This window comes from Mizuhopecten yessoensis, unplaced genomic scaffold, assembly GCF_002113885.1.
Source record: "Mizuhopecten yessoensis strain PY_sf001 unplaced genomic scaffold, ASM211388v2 scaffold10989_1, whole genome shotgun sequence".
NCBI lineage: Eukaryota > Metazoa > Mollusca > Bivalvia > Pectinida > Pectinidae > Mizuhopecten > Mizuhopecten yessoensis.
The window spans coordinates 586,004-593,354 of record NW_018408822.1 but is presented as its reverse complement, the minus strand read 5'-3'; positions in this window follow the sequence as shown (position 1 = coordinate 593,354).

The following is a 7,351-nucleotide window of genomic DNA, read 5'->3' as shown; positions in this document are numbered from 1 at the left end:
TGCAGAGGCGTTGAATGTCGCCCACGAAATTTTGGGATCGGTGTTAATAATTTCATGAACGTTGTTGGAGTTTTGGGTGACTCAACTATCATTTCGGGGACATGTTAAAAAATAAAAATATGCACCAAAGTTGACCAAATATCAGTATAAACATTCGTCAAAGAGGAGAATTTATTGTTTTCAATTCACAACTTAATAACGTATTCATCACATTGGCAAATCCAAGTGGCGACTTTATTACAAAGCTCAGCACAATTTTATTTTATTTGTTTAGTTATATTGAAGAATGTTATCAACACAATCTTATATAACATATATAAGTGCCAAAAACATTTTTAAAATAATGTTTTTCGTCAGATGTGTTTAAAGCTTGGGAAAAGTTAATTAATTTTCATGTTATAAAAGTGAATTAAAGAGGATAGCTTTGAGTTCTGAAAAAACCCCGCTATGGTACAACCCATATCTGATAATTAGTTGACATTCTTTATAAAGACTGCTATTTTAAGGTTGCAAGAGAGGTTAATGACATGTTTAAAGATGTTTGCTCTCTTTCTCTTCTCTCATAAGGAAATTGCAAGGAAATATAATAATGAAATATTCACAAAATTTTCTTAAATTAAAACATGCAGGAGCAAATGGACACAACATTTTGCTTTTGATGCACTTCTCTAGGGAATGTTTTTTCTTTATCTTTTAAAATGACAAATGAATGACAACACAATGACAAATAAATATGGATTTGCTTTACAGGAAGTATTCAGCGAGCAATTGTATGAATTGAAAATTGTATATGATATATGCCATGTGTATTTATGGTGAAAACCCATATATTTTTGTTTTTTAATTGTATTGAATCTGAATTATTTTATAAAAATCTCCGATTCCTTTACAGCTTTCTTAGTTATTTTTTTTAATTGCAGATTATTGACATTTTAGATATTGTCAAAATCTCAAATGTTATATAACATAATTCACAGACACGACTCATTACGATATATTGTAAATAAATAAAAACAAATCCCACATTGTAGCTACACTTCTTAATCATGATCTAAGAAAATACGTTTTATACCTTAACAATGGTTTGTGAATTTGTATTCAAGAATAGAGAAATATCAGAAGAAAACAACACGTATTCATCGGCGTTCTATGTCCACACAACAGTTAGGTTATATCATAACTAAAAGTAACATATCAGCCAGATCTATATGAGAACAATGTAACGATAAAATTGGTATCTTTTCAAAAATATCTGATTGTAACTTGTTTCAGAAAATGAAACCTGATAGTGGTACCTATCAAATTGTCTTGATAGCTCAGTTTGTTAAGAAATATCCAATTATCTGTCTTTATAAACGATGATTTGTACGTTTATGTGACTGTATTATTGAATGTGACAATAGTGGTATATGGGGCAATAATTCATTTGAACATTACAAACTAGTATGAATTTGCTTTTAAGGTGATGGAATAGTGCACGGGGCAATCATACTTTTCATTTCTGGAAATATTTGGAGGGTGGATGATAAATATGTAATCGCAGAGGAAAGTAAAAGTAAAAGCTGCAATCACCTGTGTTTTTACAATCATCATGCATTAGTCTTACCGAACAAATGTAATAACTCGTTTAACTTCATTTGGTATTATATTACAATAGTTAGTTGCATAAATCGCTTTAATGCACATATACAGCATGACATAATGTTAAAGTCTTCTAAGTCATTGAATAGAAAATAACCAGAATGCAATCATAATCACAAGTAAATAGATTAAGGTTCTGATTTATAAAATTTTCCGCTCCCATATATAAACGTAGGGCACCTTATGACATTAGCCAGAATCGAAATACATGACGCTTTATATAAAGCACAGTACTAAATAACTGCGACTTTCGAAATCTTAGCAATGGTAATGCAGTTTTTGGTATGGTAGTGGTGTTGCAGAATGTGTTCTAGAGCGTCTAGGTAAATATCAATGTTACAATCGGTTTTGATAGGTGGCTTCGATGGAATTTGATAAAGAAGGCTTTTGTTGCTGTATCGACAAAGATAGATCCTAGTGGAAGGAGTGCAGCTTGTTCAGTACGTTATACGGTGTTTTACTTGTTGAGCTATGTATCTGGTATTTCTTATGATTATGTCAATATGACTAAATCTGATGAGAAGAATGACGTCATCGGTAGTATTATGTTTAAAAATAAATTTAAGCAAGTCGACTATAACACAATAACATCATATTAGAACATTACACAATTTCTATGACAATCTGAAGTTATTGGCCGATTTTGAACGAAATTGTTTTTTTTGTGTGTCCTATGGCCCAGAGAACTTTTCAGCAACTTCCATTTACTCCTCAAACAAAATGGCAACTATAAAGTTTAAAATTGAGATATTTGTTTTTCTATTTTAATAAAATTTTCGGTTTTGGTTATATAGGTGTAGGTGTGTTTGTTTGTTTGTATAAAGGCACCTCGACCTCTTACGCAATATTCGTGTATCCACATGTTGTGCGCTGCTCCCATCACAAATGTGCGATTTGGTACAATTGGTTGATCTATATTACGGAATGAAAAAATCCGGAAGGCTCGTATGGAATAAGGAACACTGTATACGTAAATTTCATCATATTAATACATAGTATATTTAATTTTACATTGCGTGTTATACAATATTACAGTGACTGTTAGACTGTCAGGAACGGGTTTGGCTCCCAGGGAAAAGAACAGGTAAATAACATTTTGATGAGTGACCGCAGTTTTACGTGGCGCCCTGTGCCTGACAAAGAGAGCCGATATATGATACGTCATGAGTGTTATGAAAACACACAGCAAGACGTAAAGTATTTGTTATTTTATTTGTTTTGGTCTATAGCTTCCCTTCACCTGAATGTCCACACCTTTACGAGTTACGTAAGTGCCCCGGGTGGAGAAATTGCGGCCCACGTACATGTACAAAGGGCTATGTTTACCTGAATATGTGACCAAGGTCGTATGTGTTTGTTTTAATTGTTCATGTGTCGATTCGGGTCGTTTCAATAAACAACGAAACACCGTTTCTAAATTTTAAAACAAAATATAGAAATATCAGCTTATATATAGAAACATATTTTAAAAATCAATTTTATATGTTTAAACACGAAACCGTATATATTGTTAAGCCATTCTTCAATTTATTGTTAAGTAAAAGTAACTATTCACTTTATTATAGTAACAAACCTGTTACTGTAAAGCAACATTGTTTTGTCTTTATTCCCAACGATCACATTAACATACCACAGCCAGTGCAAGTTATTTTGTTCATAGTAAAGGATTCAATGAGATGGACTTCATGATATAACATACTAGTAGCCAATTTGGTGACGCCGGTTACAAACCAAGTGGCTCCAAAATATGATATACTCAAGTTTGATATATATCAGTCTTACTTTATCTCTGTTTTTTTTTATAGTAATCAAAACAGTAGCACATTGCAAATTATTTCTAATTTATTACATTGGGACTCACCTCTCATCTGACTCGATTCAAGGCTAAGTAACAATGAATTCTGAAGTTGATCTTTTTCGGTGATTATAAAATGGGTCTGTCGACTATGCGTAATACCATAGAATATAACCATGACCGAATTTATGCTGGTCATGTTAAAACGTAAGTGATAAAGTAGAGTTACCACAAAAAACTACAGACATACGTCAAAATAAATTGACGTGTGGAATGCTAAACCCTTACCATTCTCCGCAGTTAATCATACATATAACGAAATACGATTGTCATATAAGTTAGATGTTTAATATAATATAACGGAAGTTTAAGTGAGGTCTAAATAATAACCATGTTTCGCTCATTGTCTGGCGTAAACGAAGGATGGACCCCTTAGGAAAAACGTTTAAGTCCGTACATGGAAAACACAGGACTTTGTTGTTGTTTAGCATGATTTTGTATTTGATATTTAAGTTGCCATTTGCTTTGTACTATGTATTATTTATTATTTGTAACCAGTATGAAGTCATATTTAAATATACATAATAAACATGTCTAAATTTTTATATAAAAAACCGTATCTGGTATTTGAATGATTTTTGGAATAAAACTCTCAGATATAATCCGGGTTTATAAAATATATCTTTTCTCATTTAAAAACGTGAGACACCTAATTAGTAAAAATATGGTTTAAAAATATACGCCGCCCCCTCTCCTAACGACTGACTGATTTCTGACATCAGATAACATACTGATTTCGTCCTTGAGAAAATAAGAGTGCAGGTGTCATGTAAACAGTTCTTCTCAGTCGAGGAAGGTTTCTTTGTAACATTTTTTCTATTTCTATCGGGAAAATTAAAGATTAATACCCATCATAGAAAACGCAGACATTGTTGTTTAGTTTTGTTTCTGTTTTCTTTTATGAAAGCACCAAGCATAAGAAGTAATAAACATGATATTTTCCTAATTGAAATAGAGATCACAAAAGGTAACTTGTTTAACCAGTTGCTAACATTCGTGTTTATTGGAAAAAACACGTTGGTAGTTTGGCGCCAGAGTGTTTGGATTTAAAAATATAGACTTAACAATTTAGGATTGAATCCTATTATGTTGAGGTTAATAGGGAATTTATCTCAATGGGTCTTAAGTCAAATGATATACACTGTGAAGCAGTTCATTCCAAATCTTATCTTCATTCAGTACCGTTTTAATATTGTTCTACAATCTCCTATCATCATATTAGATTTGACCCTGGGGTCAGGCCAAATCCCAAGGGACCTAGTTTCTGACTGTCAGCTTGGAAACACTTGAGATCCCATCCTATTACCACATTTATAATTGCTGAGTATAAAAAAATCGATTGCACATATTCTTCCGGAATGGGCCCGGGGGCTGCCCCACCCTTGGATACTTAGCCCCTAGGTAAAACTACATAAAGAACTGCTGGGCATAAAGAGACAAATGCAGTCATGATTTTAGGATTGAACCCGGGGTCTGCCTCTCCCTTGCAGACTTCACCCCTTGGTCATAACTTTGAAACGGCTGAGATCCTTATCGGTGATTATATTTGAGAAGTCTGTACCTTTCATGTACCTGTTCTACATGGGGGAGTTAATAAAAGTGTATCTGCCATTTAGATTATACTACATATGAATATTAAGTAGAGTGATATGATGTATTTATGTCATTTGTAAGAGATTAATGTTTGATGATGTGAGATTTGTGTATGAATTTTGAGCAAGTCATAGCTCTCCCTTGTTTAGGCATGGCAGTGTCTCAAAACAAAAATGAAATGTAAGTGAACTACCCTTCCAGCCCTTAGTAATCAACAGACATAATCCAGATTACTAATCGCAATATCCAAGTAACAGGAACGGCTACAGCTTTGATACAATTTATGATATTTCTGAGCCGAGAACCCCCCCCCCCCCCCCCCCCCCCCCAGATCACATTCACAACTGTAGCCTAAACATTTTCAGCATCTCAAAATGGAATATACTGTTGCAGCCAGGCTCACATACTACCTAATAACATATTCCGTGCACATTAAATACCACAATATTTAAAAAGTGCCTATATCACCTAATTAGGTGCATCAGGGTCCCCTTTACCAACATAATTACAAATATGACAGTTCCAAACCTTACCAGGTTATAAATTACAGGCAGTATAAAAACCATACATGCCTTAAGTACATCTACTTATTTTCGCTAACGCAACAAAATAATGTGAACTCGCCCCAGAAAGTGTAACTCAAAACCCCGGGACGAATTGTCCTCTCCTCTGTAAAACCACGTTAGGTAAACTCGCCCCATATATAAAACTACACAAACACCGGGGAAGAATTGTCTTCTGTAAAGCACCTCCAGATGCAAAGCACAAATTTAATCATTGCGAAAACATTCACGACATACTTATACCCTTCCACGGATTAAAATTTGCAATTTTCTTCAAAGTCTGAAAGGCTGCCACATGGTATGTTCTAGAAGAAAGGAAGTTCTGTTACGGCGCCTAATAAATTAAACAGATACTATAACATGACTGCAAACAATATCCGGATCATCACTTGCATTCTGCACTTTAGTATATACTCAAAAATAATTTTTGGCGTTGTGATAAATTGTTTGAAAATATAATTTTAAAACTTAATAATTTATAGTTGGTTCATGCTCGCATTCCTAGAAGTTTTATGATATGTGAGTTTGTTATATTCTCAAACACTTGTGAGTGATCCTTATATGATTTATTAGGTGTTGTATGTTTTAAAGTATTCTGAACGAAATGAAGTACTGTGTACCTCGTACAGTTAGTTTTTATTTTTTATTAAATAGCCGAGATTGGACCAGTATATCTGCATTATATTTGTCGCTTAGCTATGTTGATTGATTTTAAACCCATGTGTTTGGTTGGTGTAATTAAGTCGTCGGTACCTGGATGGGTAGTGGACAGCTGTCTACGTCCTAACCATTCTATTGTTATGCTTATCACGTTACCACTGGTTATTGTCAAACTGAGTTTCGACAAAAATTCCACTTGACCGTAACATTACTATATAATGATATAAAAATATTTTCTATAATGATATTATTTGTTTTCATCCAATTATTGCTTTTTATTAGTATATTTTCTTCCCATTGACATTGATTGGTATCTAATGAAAAGTGTTAACATTTGGCTGTGGTAAAGGCAGTACATGCGTAACCATCTCCCTAATCAACCTGTGGATTAAGAGTCAACATCAAAATTGGTAGGTATTGCCACACATACTCTCTAAGACCATAAGGGTTTAAAATGGTACTAGTGATTTTACTAAATAATTTGACAAACTGACGAAACTTCATAGTCATTGTAATAGTCAGAGCAAACTTTTAAAGTACGTATAATTACGTAATTTTCACTACTTAAAACCTGAATGCAATTATTTTACGAAAGGAATAAAGGGTAATTTTGAAATTACCATATTATTTTGAATGTTCATCCTTAATACCACAAAACGAACTATTTTACACAATGGTTACGTGAGGATTGCCATCAATTAGAAAACACGTGTATTGCTTTGTCATTGTCTAACCCTACCAAATGAAATTGCTAATGTTATGATTGCCCATGTCAAAGCGTAATTATTTGGGGTTTTATTAGCTCACCTGGGACGAGCTTATGCCGTGGCGCGGCGTCCGTCGTCCGTCCGTCCGTCCGTCCGTCCGTCCTCGTCCGTCAACTTTTCCTTTAAACAACTTCTTCTGAAGAACGGACAGGCCTAGAGTCATGATATTTGGCTGAAAGCTTCGTTGGTAGGAGCCCTACAAAGTTTGAGAACGAAAATGACCTTGACCTGTTTTCAAGGTCACAGGGGTCAAATATGTCAAAAACTTCAAA